The sequence below is a fragment of the Apodemus sylvaticus genome, chromosome 7, assembly GCF_947179515.1.
Source record: "Apodemus sylvaticus chromosome 7, mApoSyl1.1, whole genome shotgun sequence".
Classification (NCBI taxonomy): domain Eukaryota; kingdom Metazoa; phylum Chordata; class Mammalia; order Rodentia; family Muridae; genus Apodemus; species Apodemus sylvaticus.
Window position 1 is genome coordinate 67,985,740 of NC_067478.1, and position 15,103 is coordinate 68,000,842.

Consider the following 15,103-nt stretch of genomic DNA (forward strand, 5'->3'; position numbering starts at 1 on the left):
AGCCCCTAGAACTCTGAGAGGCTGACAACTCACTAAAAGCCTAGAGGGTTGAGACACACGCACGGAGCAGCTCCAGCTGGAGGCATGGCCTTCCTGCTGACAGGGCTTCACTGTATACAGGGCTGGGGCAGAGGTGAGACCGGAAGATGAGGAAGGGCCTGATGAGCAGGCAGAGCCTGACTGGGCCTGGGGGAAGGCCCCACCAGGCCTGGGAAAGAGGGGTAGGTCGGACAGCTAAGCGCTTTTGCATGAGGGATCTCCCGCCCCATCTTCTAAGGGCCCCTGTTAAACGCCATTGCATTTCCTCATTGGTCAGATAAGAAACGGAGATGAGCAATACTTCCGGCCATGCTGATAAGCTGTGTGAGGCCTGTATTCTCAGATTCTTGTAGCCAACCCCACACTAATTAAAAATGTTATGAGAGCAGCTAGCAAACTTGATTTTCTTTGCTTTCTTTATCTCTTTAAAATACATTTTAGAATATATTTGTTTACTTGTTTAATTATTAGCAGAGTTTCACGTAGTCCAGGCTGGCCTCTCACCGTCGTGTCACCAAAGAAGACCCCGATCTTCGTCTGATCTTCCTGTCTTCACCTCCCAAGTGCTGGGATTAAAGGTCTACACTGTTACCTTGGTTTACTTCGGCTCCAGCCTCCCGAGTGATGAAATTACAGGCATGGCGCCCTCAGAAGGAGGAAACCTCGGGCGGCCAGGACCTCTAAGCTCTCTTCTCACTTCACAAGCCAGAGCCATTCTGCACACCAGAGGAGCCTCCCAGAATGCCCTCTGCCGGAAAGGCGACTGATAGAGAGGATTCTCTTCCATTGATAGAGAGTCTCCAGGAAGTGAGGGGTCCCTGGAGGCAAGGACAGCAGCTGTCACCAGACTCTGTCCCTTCTGCTCTCCCTGCAACTCCGGAGGGCAGAAGGGACAAGACCTGCACTTGGTGACACTGTCTGATCAGCAACTTGAGCAAAAACTTAATTGCTTCCCTGAACCTGAGAAATATCAAACGGCATAAATAATCATGCTTTAAATTATTAATAAAGGCATTTACATCTTGAGTTTTGGAGCATGAAAATTAATTTAATTTCTTATGCTAAACTGGCTGGAGGAAGCATGTGATTTCAGGATTTGGAGATGCCAAGGGCAGAGAAGAAAAGGAAGATGGGGTGTGTGCTGTCTTGGGCATTTTTGTACTGAAAAAAAAAATCTCTAAAATAGTAAGACTGGATAGGCAGAAAGGAAGGGAGGAAGAGAGCTCTTGTGCAGACTCAGGTACCCTCTGCCTTTGTCACCTAGAAAACAGGGCTTGGTTATTTCTGCTATCTCCAGGGACCCTTACTGTAAATGAATTGTAGGACTAGGGCAGACCTGGGTTTGTGTCGAGAGGGCTCCTGGCTTTCAAAGGCAGATGTGATTCAATTCAGGGTGAAATGGGCTCATCCGGTGGGCTTGGAAAGTAGGCCCACAGCCTCGGCTGGCATCGTGGGAGCAGCCCACAGCCCTGTCACCGGCTGACATCCCCTTCATTGCTTTTCTTCCTCAGCCTCTGGCAGCAGATGCTATAACTATCCCTGTGTCCCAAGGAGGCTTCTTCCTGGTTGAGAATCCTTGGCTCAAATTATTTTCTTTGGGTCTCAGTTTGTTCTATAAAATAGGTATAGTAAGGCTGGCTCATGACTGTGCAGATGTAGCAGGCTGTTTAAGGACTGCTGAGCAGATGCGATGGAGGCTTGGTACCAGGAAAGAGATGAGGAAGAGGAAAAGACTAGGAAAGACAGGAGACTTCCTTCAGCCCTGGGGCTGATTGGAGCTTTGAGAACTGGGAGTCCACAGCTTTGAAGACCATGGGCAGGAGCTGCAGGGAGTTTGAAACCGGCCTGTTATCCAAGGCAGAAATAAACTGCTTTCCCTCCTCTGTCCTGAAGATTCTCTGTTCACACTCTGGGAAGGAGGGTGGTCTCACAAGACACTTGTCACTAGGGATGGACACAAACCTGGGCTGAGGAGAGGAGAAAAAGGCCAGAGGCATCACACAGACTGCTGCCAGGCCGCCAATCTCCAGAACCACGGCGTTGAGGGAAAAACCTCACCCCCTGCATCCCTCTGGGCGGATTATTACAAACAGACCCAACTGCTCTGGTCCAAGGCTAGATGCCTAAATGGCAGCTGGGGAAGGCCCAGGGACGTGTGTCAGCTAGCATCTTCTATGTCCAGTTTCTATGTCATTGTGGAGGTCAGTCCTTAACTTTGCCAGATCTTCAAGGGAGTCAGGAATTCACATTCCAGGCTTTAACTCCCAAGTGCACTTGGACACACAGTGACCAAGACTTAGTAAAGATCCCAGCCTTCACCATACAGGCCCTGGCAATGTATCCACACCTCACTCACTCAAGGCCTAACACCCTGGCCAAGGTAGCCCCACTTTACAGCAACGTATATCGAGACCCAAAGGAAAATGATGTGTCCCAGATTGTACAGATTCTTAATCGTGAGTGGAGGTGAGTGGTGGGTCCTATCACTCAGCCTTCCGATGGAGCACAGGGTCCAGTTGACTGGAGGCTGGGTCCAGCAACACCACCTTTTCTCCCCTCTCCTTTTTTTTTTCTTCTAAAAAAAACCCTTGAGCTGAAATCCACATTAAATCCAATAAACTACACAGACGAATTCCCTTGGCATTTAATACAGTCACAAGTTATATAACTTCCACCTTGTTTACTGTTTTTTTTATTATTTATTTTTCCAGCTTGGTTGAGGTATAATTGACAACACTTGTATAATTGAAGTTACAAACACAGATCTATCTGCACAGGAGAGTGAAGGCCAGAATCAGGCTAATTAATTTCCCCATCCCCTCGTCTCCTCTCATAACAATTTTGAAATCTGCATAATTAACTATTGCTATCAAACTTCTCCTTAAGCCTCCAGAACCTACCATGTAACTGAAAATCTGTGTTCTTTGACCACTCCCCACCTCCCTCACCGAGGGACCCTGGCACTTAGCTGTGCTTCTGTTCTTACGAGTTTGACTTTAGACCCCACAGACAGGTAGGACCATGCGGTTCCTTGTCTCTGCCTGGCTTCTTTAGCTTCTTACAACCCTCCAGGTTCTCTCTCTCTCTCTCTCTCTCTCTCTCTGTGTGTGTGTGTGTGTGTGTATGTATGTATGTATGTGTCTCTCTGTGTATGTCTCTCTCTGTCTCTGCCTCTATCTGTGTGTATGTGTGTATGTGTCTATGTATGTCTCTCTGTGTATGTGTGCACGTGTCTCTCTGTGTATTTCTCTCTCTGTCTCTCTGCCTCTCTCTCTCTCTCTCTCTCTCTCTCTCTCTGTGTGTGTGTGTATGTGTGTTGTATGATCTTTTTCTCTCTTCCCCTGATGATGATGATTAAGGAAGGCTATGTAAGCCTCAGTGAACTTAGGAATCTCTCTCTCTCATTTCCGTTGGCTAGCTATTCAGAAGTGAGATTACTCGTTTGCGTGAGTTTGTGTGAGTTTATAAGTTTTGGAGGAAGCTACATACTATTTTCCGTCAGCCAGCCCTCTGTGTAAACAGCGACAGTTGCTGGTGTTTTTTCAGCTTTGGAGCGTGCCATGCGCAGCCTAGAACTCTGTGCTTCGCCTGCCAGTTAGGAACCCTTGCTCTCACGTGGAGGAGGGTGTCGTTCAGAGAGTCCAAAGCGTAACCTTTCATTTTAAGGAGTAGAAGACTCAGGACTGATGGGGGAGGCAATCCCTCGAGACACAGTTCCCACTGACAAATCCAAGTTGAGCATCTTTTACACAGACTGGAGACACTCAACTTACAGAGTCCTGTTGGCACCAAAACAGGCCACAGAGCGCCTGGCTCAGGAGGGGCCTCTCAGGCGAGGGATACTGCTCAGTCGGTAGAATCCCTGCCTAGTGTGCACAAAGCCCTGGTCTGGATCCTAGGAATCAAAAACTGCTTGGTAGTGCTTGGACAGTGAAGGTCGGACGACCAAAAGCTCAAGGTCATCCTTAGCTACAGAAGGATGGGGCCAGCCTGCCCTGCACGGAACCCTGTCTCGAAACAGGGCTTTTGTTTTTGAGACAGGGTTTCTCTATGTAACAGAGCTATGTCTGTCCTGGAACTCGCTCTGTAGACCAGGCTGGCCTCAAACTCACAGAGATCTGCTTGCCTCAGCCTCCTGAATGCTGGGATTAAAGTGCCCAGCATGATGTGAGTTCCCAGAAGACACGTGTTCCTTTTCCGAGTCCTCAGGGCAGATGGGATAGGACAGAGATGAGGTGACTGACACAGTGAGTGGGGCCCAAGCTCAGCGGGGGGTGGGGGTGGGGCAAGAATTGCTGTTGGCAAACACTCCTGTCCGGCTTGCAGTAGCAGGGTGGAGCCCAGAGTCCCAGGTGCCGTGGGAGCATCTGAAGGGAATGGAGGCCTAGGAGAGGCGCAGTTGGTAAAGTGCTTGGGACACGTCTTAGTTCCTTTCTTGTTGCTGTAGTAAAATATACTGGCAAATGCAGCACAAGGGAGGAGGGGTTTATTCTGGTTTACAGTTGCAGGGGCACATAGTCTATTGTGCCAGGAAAGGCATGGCGTGGGAGGTGCCTGTCACACTGCACCTGGATTCAGGAAACAGAATGAACAGGAGGTGGGGCAAGGTTGTAAAGGTCCACCCCGTGACCCACTTCTTCCAGCAAGGCTCCACCTCCTAAGGGTCCCATGACTATAGCACCACCAGCTGAGGACAGAGTGTTTGTGCACACCAATGTATGGGAAGCATTTCATACATACATACACACAATAAACAAATAATTATATAAGTATATAAGGGAATTGAGAGACTTTATCTCTTATTTATCCTCAGCCACTGGCCTCTCTAATTGCCTTTGAAAAAAACAAATTGTAACACTATCTTTAAAAAAAATCATCTTAAGGGCTGGAGAGACTGCTCAGTCATTAAGAGCACTCGCTGCTTATGCAAAGGACCCAGGTTCCATCCCAGCGCCATGTGGCAGCTAACAACCGTCCTTAACTCCAGATCTCCTGGATCCAGCGCCCTCTTCTGGCTTCCACGGGCACTGCATGCATGTGGTGTACTGACATACATGCAAATAAGACACTTACACACATAAAATAAAAATAAACCGATTTTTAAAAATGTGTTATAAAAAAAATTTTCATTAGTGTTTATTAAAGACCACGTGTAACCTCAGGCAGGATTTATGATGCTACAGAGGTGGTTGGTTTAGCATCAATCTCTAGGTTTTTATGGCAATCCATGGTCCCCCTATTGGTAATTATAGTATGAAGTAAACATTTATGTCCATTTTATAGGCTGTGGAGAGCAGTCTGGTCTTTCACATCACTGTGGATATTTATGACTGCTGCTCCCTTTGTGACACAAGGTCACTGCCTTGATTCAGGTGTCACCGAGACAAGTTGTCTGGCACACCGTTTGTATTTGCTGTGTGGCCACTGTGGACGGATGCCTCCCGTCTCCGAGATCACCATTAGCAGAAGGGAGGAGCTGCTTAAGGCCCACTGTGCCCAGATCCATGCTGAAGCCGGGATGGGGAATCATATTTTCTCAGGAACAGTTGTAACAACGTGTCAGAACATCCAGAGGCAGAGGAAACAGCTGAGAGTAAAGTGATGGCTGTGCAAGGGGGTGAGTGTGATCCCCAGAACCCTCGCAGCACCGAAGCTAGGTGTGGTAACCAGCACTTGTAATCCAGGCTCTGGAGAGCTAGCGACAGAGCCATCTACCGGGCTGGCTGGCCGATTAGTCTAGCCTAATTGGTCACTGGGAGATCCTGCATCAAAACAAACAAAATGAAACAGGGCGGTTAGCACGTGAAGAACGGCACCCAAGCAAGTCCTCTGGCTTCCATGTGCACACCTGCACATGAGTATGCACACATGTGTACGCACATGAAGCATGCAAACACAGCACACATGCTGGTGCTTGTACACACACACACACACACTTCACCTGAAGGACAGATGGACTGGGCTACCTCTCAGCTTCTATGCCATCCTCTGCATCCCCTAAACCTGCACGTGTCCTTTGGTCAGAGGACAAGAGACAGTAAGAACCAGGGCCTGATTACTGGTTTCCCAAGTCCTCAACCTAGGTTTCAATACCATGAGCCCAGCCCTCAACCATCTTGCGTTTTTTTCTTTCTCTCAGCCCTACAAGCTTCTGAGCTCAGCTCTCCTCAGTGTGAGGCTATGGGCTGTGGCTAATTGGTCCCTACTTATGGTGGTGAGCAAGACACCTCAGTTTCCTTAGCTATAAATTAGGGGGACAAATACCTCCTCCAGAGAGTTATGACATTGCGTGAGAGCCGTTTGTCAACTGCAACGCCCCTCAAGGCTGTTACACACAGAGCTCAGGCGTGTGGTCAGCAGACAGACCGCTAAGTGTATCCGCTTCTCTCAGACTACTCACTGACAGCCTGCAAGCTCAGCAGCCAGGGCACCGAGACAGGAGAGTTGCTGCGTGTGCCACTTCTGCCTGGGTTACACATAGACAGTTCCAGACCAGTCTGGGACGCAGTGTGAGGCCCTGTCTCAAAATAAAATAGAAGAAAACAAAGTAAAACAACAACATCGAGTTTCGCCATGGGGTAGGGGGTGTCTCACATTTCGGAAGTGAAGCGGCAGAGCCCATAGGTCACCCGGTCCACAGATGCTGCTCTTCTCCCGCACGATGATGGGATGCTGCTCTTCCTCCTGGAAAGGAACCGGACTGGGCTCTAGTGTGGCTGCTCCCTGGGCTTAGGAGCCCAGTGCCTCTGAGATGGGTTTGCAGTGGGGAGAGAGCAGAGAGCGTATTAAAAGCCTTTCCTCTCGCCCTCAGCCTTTCCCAAATGGACACCTGGTCTCCTGAACTGGCCTGACATGTGGGTCTCTTTCCCTGGCCAGACCCCAAAGGGAAGAAAGACTCCATGCTGAACCCTTTGTTTTCTCCCTGGCCCCACACAGATTAAGTAGAAAGACAACCAGCCAGGGCTTTCCATTTTGCTGTATAAAAGTTCCCAGGGGCAGTTACTACACAGAACCCCACAACCACAGGGGGAACGGGGTGGGGCCATCAGAACAACCCAGACTACACAAGTGTTCACTTGTGTTCCAGATCATCCTGGGTCTCGTCCCTGCAGGCAAATGTGTGCATCTTGTACCCACCCCCATGCCCACCTTTGGCCCTGCGAGCGGCCCTGGCACTGAGTCTAGAACCTGCCTGCTGCAAAACTTTGAGGCACATGAGACCAGCCAATGGCTTCCTCCTCCTTGCTTTCCTCTAGCTTTCTGCTCCTCTCAGAACTCCAGCACTCCTGCAAGCCCCACAGCCCCCACAGACCTTCTGCAGATCCACCCCCAGCAAGAGGAACTTACTCTACCTCCCTTCTCTAACTCAAGGAGGAAGGGGAGAGGAGGAGGAGGAAAAGGGGAGGAGGAGAAAAAGGAGAAGAGGAGGAAGTGGGGAAGGAAGGAGGAGAGGAAGAGGAAGAGAAGGAAGAGGGGGAGAAGGAGAAGGAAGTTTGGCAAAACTCGCCTGGTGGGGAGGAGAAAGGAGGGGCCCTCCTGGGCACAGAAGTCCCCGAGACACACTGGCTGCCTTGTGGTTCCAGCCCGAGGCCCCTGCGAGCGCACTGTGGTTGAGCATGATAACCGGCGAGATGATTCGGAGAATTTCAGAAGGTTTTGTAATAAAAGGTGACAGACAGCCCAACGCCCGTGATAACAAGATGCTGGGGCTCGGTGCCAAGAAGCCGGGCAGCAGGGACAAGGAGGGCTCACCAGGGCAGGCTGGAGGGAGGAAGGAAACCCACTCCATTCCTGCCAAGTGAACCAAAATGGAGGCTTCTTCCTTGGCTTTGGAGCAGGGACAGCGAATGCGCTTGGAAGGACTCACCTGCTCCTGTCTGGGGTGTGAGGCTGTGAGGAGAATAGAGATGAGTCAGGCCCATCCATTTCCTGGGCAAGCCAAGTCTGCTCAGGAAGTCCACACATCCGCAGGCCCAGGCCACTGCCCACTAGGTCAGCTCTCGCAGGTTCCTCCCCGCAGCCATCCCCTCCTCTTTCTCAGTATCATTCATGACGCTGGTCAAGAAGCAGGTAAGGAGGGCAGCACCAGGTGGGTGGCTGAGAGGAGAGCCTGGCAGGGCCTAGGCTATGTGGTCTGTGGGGCAGACCCTCATGGAGACTCCGTGGCTGTGGGGGATGTCATCACCCCACAGTTCACGTTTAGGTTCCACTTTGTCTCTCAGTAGCATCCCTCCTTCTTCAGGCATACTGGCGGGATCTTCCCTCCAGATGTTCTAGGTGTGCCACACCCCCAGCTGTGGTGGCTCAGTGCCTTTCAGATCCCCTGCTCAGAACAACCACCCCTTTACTTTCTGCCTTGCTCTCCCTCCAGGCCCTGTTCAAAGCAGGCCTGTGTGTCATCTCCTCTGTGCAGACTCCTGAGCCCTCACGGCAGGACTCGCCTCCAGCTTCTCCACCGACTGACCATGTAGCCATCTGCTTTGCCTACATCTCCACTGAAGCCAGGTGTTCTGCCTTCTGCCTTCCATTCAGGTTCTAAGGAGAGGAGCTACATCTTAATTTACCTTGAAATGTTTCTATGTTGAAGATTTTGTCCCTAAATGGTGGCTCTCTTTTAGGAGAAGTAGCTTAATGGGGTAGGACCTAATGGAAGGAAATAGATCTCCAGGGGCACGCCTCTGAAGGGTGAGAGCTAGAATACATCTTACATCCTGTAAGTTATATTGTGTGTGTTTGTGTGTGTGTGCGTGTGTGTGAGTGTGTGTGTATGTACATCCATCCATCCATCTATCCATCCATCAATACATACATACATATACATACATATATCATTGATATATGCATATCTTGATGGATGGATGGATGGATGGATGGATGGATGGATGGATGGATGAGATGGGATGAAGGTAGGATCTGCTCAGATGAGAGTTCCAGGAGACCTCCAGGTAGAATAAGCACTTTACAGACCCACCATACAATTTAAGCCCAGCAAAGGAAGGGCTATGAATGTAGCCCTTGGGCATGTACCTCCACTCAGGCCATAGACCTGGGAGCTCACTGACTAACAGAAAACCTTTTGCTTTGCTTTTGCATGTGAGGCTCTGGAAAGATTTCTCCTCACCCATCTGTAGACTTTCAGACCTTGGGTTCTGAACAACTATTTGATCTTGTTTAGACCTCAGATCTAGAAAGTATCATGGGAACCCAATTTTCTCTCTAGACACATACCAAAAGATGACAGCTCCTCCCTTGATATGCCTCTCTACCTCCAGCCTGCCATATTCAGAAACTAGACAGAGAGAGGGCTTGATCCCAAACCAGATCATTGCTCCTCTCAGGGAATTCCCCCAGGCTTCCCCCACTTAGAGCCCTCTTACCACCTGCAGTTACATCAATGCCCGCCCCTAACAAGGCGTTCCCCATGTAGAGGCAGAGATGCCCATCAATCAAAATAGACACCAGCACAAGTTAGAGTAGATGCACGCCCAAGGAAGGGACCAGGGGCTGACAGGAACTGGTTTGAACCAGGCCCATTTGTTTTGGCTCTGTCTGACTCGGAGACACTGAGGAAGTGAGTGGTTCAACCCTGGTGCACTGGAGCCCCTGCGGGACTTCTGGAAACCATGCCTTTTCTAGGCTGGATCAATTGCTGAGCAGATTGAAACCCCACCATGTAGCACAAGCAGACCATGACTTCCTGGCCCCTCAGCTGAGGTCTCAGGAGACTTTAGCACCAGTTTTTCTTTGACGCACAATGGTTTCTAGAGAATTCAGGTTTTGTTCCATACTCCCTCAGAGAACGATTATGCCCCTGGATTGTGGGCCCTCCCTCCCAGACCCAGACCCTTCCATTTCCTCCGTTTCCTCCGTACTCGGTCCTTGGAGCATCTGCTGTAACTCAGGAGGTAATGTCTGTCTGTCACACCTACTGTGTGAATGGATATGGAGTCTTCACCATGGAGCAGATGGGCTCTGGGGTCAATGCCTGGGGCACCCGGGCTAATCCAGGGGGATGCTCCAGCTCCTTCCAGTGCTGTGGACCCGAAGGTCACCACCTCCCGGACTACCTAGGACTGAGCAAAAAGGGGCGTGTGCACAGCACTTAGCACTGCCACACAGGAAGGGCTTTCTCCACAAAACAGTGCTCTCCATACAAATACAGGCTATAGTCACAAAGGTCCCAGGCCCTGGAATAGAAATAGACAGGGGCTGATCTCTCTCTCTCTCTCTCTCTCTCTCTCTCTCTCTCTCTCTCTCTCTCTCTCTCTCTGCCCCCTTTCTGCCCCTCTCTGCCTCTCTCTCTCTGTCTCTCCCTCTCTGTCCCTCTATTTCCCTCTCCCCCCCTCCATTGCCCCTCCTTCCTTCTCTCTCCCTCTCCTCTTCCCCCCTCTCTCTCTTTCCCTCTCCCCCCTCTCCCCCCTCTCTCCCTCTCCCCCTCTCCCTCCCTTCTTCCCCCCATCTCTCTCTCTCACACACACACTCAGGAACTATTGTATCAACCACTTCCTTTGAGTCATGTCTACATCATCTGTAGATGGGACACTTGGCACCATGGCGTTACCCACATGCTCCCAGACAGGTCAGGTAAACAGCTGATGGGTTTCCAGAACAGAATACATCCCCGAACCCACCACCAGGCCCAGGTGTGCCAGAGGGTGAGAGAAGTGAGCCTGTTGTACACAGTGTCTCTCTGGCTGAGGCCCCTGCTGGGAAACCAAAGGCTTGAAGCAGGGCTCCAGGAGAAGCCCGCTTAGGACTAGATAAGGGAACAGGCTGCAGAGAGGGGAAGCCCTGGGATCTGACTAGGAAACCACAGGCTCTGGCATTGCACGGTGGCTGTACGCGGTGATGCTATGTGAGAGGCTGTACGCGGTGATGCTATGTGAGAGGCTGTACATGGTGATGCTATGTGAGAGGCTGTACATGGTGATGCTATGTGAGAGGCTGTACATGGTGATGCTATGTGAGAGGCTGTACATGGTGATGCTATGTGAGAGGCTGTATGCGGTGATGCTATGTGAGAGGCTGTACATGGTGATGCTATGTGAGAGGCTGTACGCGGTGATGCTATGTGAGAGGCTGTACGCGGTGATGCTATGTGAGAGGCTGTACATGGTGATGCTATGTGAGAGGCTGTGGGAACTGTGGGGGGGGGGGGCCTTGGAATCAGTAGGAGGACATACATCACTGAAGGCAGGTCCTGGGGTATCTTGTTCAGGGCATTCCCTCTCTCTCCCTCTCCCTCTCCCTCTCCCTCTCTCTATCCCGCTCCCTCTCCCTGTCCCTCCCCCTCCCCATATCCCTCTCCCTCTCCCTCTCCGTCCCCCTCCCCCTCCCCCTCTTCCTCTCCCTCTCCCTCTTCTTCTCCCCTTCCTCCCTTCTTCCCTCCCTCCCTGCCTCTCTCTGCTTCCTGTTTATCAGTAGATGAGCCACACACTCCTTGCCATGGTCCAGAATTAGCAGAGACAAGTACTGTGATCTGAAACCACCAAAACCAGGAGCCAAAATAAATCCTCCTTAAGTCCTTCATGTTGGGTCTTTCGTCTCTAAAAAAAAAAGTTATATAGCCAGAGAGCTGGTGGCTACACACACAGTGAACACACCACATGCCCTTGAGCTATGCGAACTTTAAAATGGCTCATTAAGTACCACACATTGTCACCATATGCACAACAAAGAGTTCAGAAACAGAACTGTTAAAGGTTTGGTGGAAAGGGGATGCATCCTCCATAGCTGTCGAAACCACGCACAGGTGCACTCAAGGAGCACGCTCTGGAGGTCCTCGGGTCAGGTGACAAGGCTGAGATGAGTGGGTGCACGTGGGTCACAGCTGTGGTTGTGACACTTTGGGCCTCACTTGTGCAGTCCTGTGGAGGAGGAGAGCTCAGACTGAGGCCAGCACAGCACAGAAAGAGAGACATAAACCTCTGTGTCTGGTGCTGGGGAGTGGCCCAACCCATGGCCTTGTTCATGCAGGACAATCCCTCTCACACTGAGCAAACATCCGCTTTTATGGAACAAACTGAAGATGGCTTTAGACCACATACCTCATCATCTTCAGTCCCAAGAAAATGTGGAGTTTCCCTGCAACTGCCCCTGCTGGGGGTTTGCTCTTTTGCATGCTCCCCTTCCCAAGGCTGTGTCTTGTAGATGAGTTCACACCTCTGCACTTGCTGGTTACTTCCTCTCTCTCTGGGCTCCCAGTCTGTCCTTGAGAGTCACATGACCTGAAAAGCAGCACTGAAAGCAGTACGACAGGAGTCGGGGACTTTTCCTTTAAATATGTAATTACTTATGTAAATGTACTTGTTTTTAATGGGTTCATAATAACTATACAGATTTATAGGATCAGGAGTAACATTCCAATATGTGTATATATTAGGATGTTTTTCTTATTAATTCTTTTTTTTTTTTAAATGTCTTATCTGAATCTCATTTTGGAAAACTTTGACTCCTATTTTGGTTTGAATGTAAAATGCCTCCTTCCCGCAGGCCCACGTGTTTGAGGATAGCTTTAAAGAGCTAGGATTTGGCTGGACAGCCTTGGTCCCATGGGGTGGGGTGGGCACAGCTGGGGACTGGATCTGATCGAGTTCTCTCTGCTTCCTGACCCAGCCACCCGGTGAGCAGCCCCACATACGCCCCTCCTCCCTCCTCTGTGCCTTCCACTGGGGGTGAAAGGAACCCTAGGAACTGTGAACCAGCACATATTCTACAACTGCAAGGCACAGAGGTAGTGTGTCTGGCTCCTGATTTGAAGTACTTCCTGTAAGTTGTGTACAGTTTGTGTCAGTAGAGAAAGCTGTTCCCTATGTATTTACCACTGGTTAGCCATCTTTAGAAACACGAGGAAAGCTGACAGTTTCTTAACCATTTTGAAAGTGTTTTATTTGTGTGTGTGTGTGTGTGTGTGAGTGAGCAATCACACGTACGCATTCCACTTGTTTGCAGTGCCCATGGATGCCAGAGAAGGGTGTGGGATCTCTAGAGTTGGAGTTTCAGGAGGTGTAAGCTACAGAACACAGGTCCCTTGGAAGCACATCAAGCCATCTCTTAGCCATCTCTCCAGCCTCCCCACTTGTTATTTTTGCAATTTTGTTTGTCCTTAGACTATTTCCCACCATGGATATATAAGCAGGGTATCCACCCCCCAAGATTATTTAAATAAGGTTTAATTTTTCCTTCTTGCTTTGCGACCAGGCTCACTAGTAATTTATAATTTTGTCTATGTGTTCCTGTTAGTGCATAACTTGGCATTTTCCTCTTTCCTAATTTTCATTTGATTTGATTAATTTTTGAACATGTAAATCATGTACAAATTATGTACGAATGATTCAGAACACAAAACAGTATTAAAAATCCTGCCTAAAGAAGTTTTATTCCCAGGGTGGTGTTTCCTACTCCCACCCCATCCCCACTGTTTGCTGGTTCATTCTCTCTGTATTCCTTTAGATGCATATCCCTTACAGGCATGAATATGCATACATGTGCATAAACACAAACCTGTTCCCACCTCTTTCTCATCGAAGTCATGGTGAGAATGTGGATGGGGGCTGAAGTCTCAGAAGGGAAAACAGGGTTTGGTTTTGATGTTTTAAAAATATTTTAAAATTATGTGTGTCTGTGTGAGCTTGGGCACAGGAGTGCAGGTGGACATAGAAGTCAGACACAGAAGACCCTGGAGCTGGAATACATGTGTTCTAACTGCCAAGCCATCTCTCTGGATCCTATTTTTTTTACTTTTTTGAGACAAAGTCTAAAGTCGTCCAGGCTAGCCCAGGCTAGCCTCGCATTCCCAATATAGCCTAGGATGACCTTGAACTCCTGTTCTTCCTGCCTCTATCCCTGGGGTGCTGGGAGGATAGCCACATGCCACCACATGCAGCTTGAGAAGCCGTTTTAATTTTTAAATATAAAGATCTAAAAGTGAGTGTGTGGACACGCATGCATTTATGTAGACAAAGGTCACCTGCCACAGAACAAACGTGGAGGTCAGAGGGCAACCTCAGGTCAGAGGGCAACCTCAGGTCAGAGGGCCATCTGGGCTGCCAGTCCTCACATTTCTTTGCTCATACAAAATGCTACATTCTAGATCAAAAAAGGCACAAAATGTAGGAAACAAAGTAGAGGAACCCTTTAACCCAGAAGTCCCAGAAGCTACAAAATAAAACCAGAGGTGACGTCATGGGAACTTGAGAGAGCTCTATGAGGAGAGTCACTAAAACCCCTGTGACTGACATGCGGCCATGTTTGCAGTATTTAAAGCTCTCCAGGCACCATTAGTGGAAAACTGATTCAGGCTGGGAGAGGTGAGCCTGGGAAAGCGTTTGCTGGGTCACCCCAGGAGGATCTCAGTTCCGAGCCCGGAACCAGAGTGAAAGCAGTCACAGCAGCCTGCGTGCCTGACTACAGCGTGCTGGCAGTGATACGGAAATCTCTAGTTACCCGGCTCAAACAAGGCGGAAGGCAAGGTCGACACCTGAGCGTGCCCTCTGACTGCCATCTGCACCACAATGCTGCACGTACACGGATATGCACCCATCACACACACACACACACACACACACACACACATACACATCAGGTATCTCATACACATATCATACATATATACACATATCACACATAGACACACATCATAGATACACATGCACACACACACATGATAATACACAACAACATTTTTTAAAAAACCTCAACTGTTTGTAAATTCCTCCAAAAGAAAAAAAAAAATCAAACATATACTCTCAGAGACCCCAGTTCCTCAACTCCCAGGTGTTTATCTAGGAGAAGTCGGAGGATACATCCACACAAAGACATGCTCAGTGTTCAGAGCAGCCGTGTTCCTAAGAGCACCAAAGGAGAGAGCCAGTGTGTTCACCAGTAAGGGAACCAACAGATGCACAAACAGGACAGCTAGTAGGTGATTCAACTGTCCGGCAGGGCAGCTTCCTGCACCAGGAACACGCCCTCACAACTGCTTTCACAAGCGCTGAAGTTCCTTGCACGGCTGGTACAACATGGGCCCAGAACCCAGACATGTCCCTGACAATCCTCTAGGTGA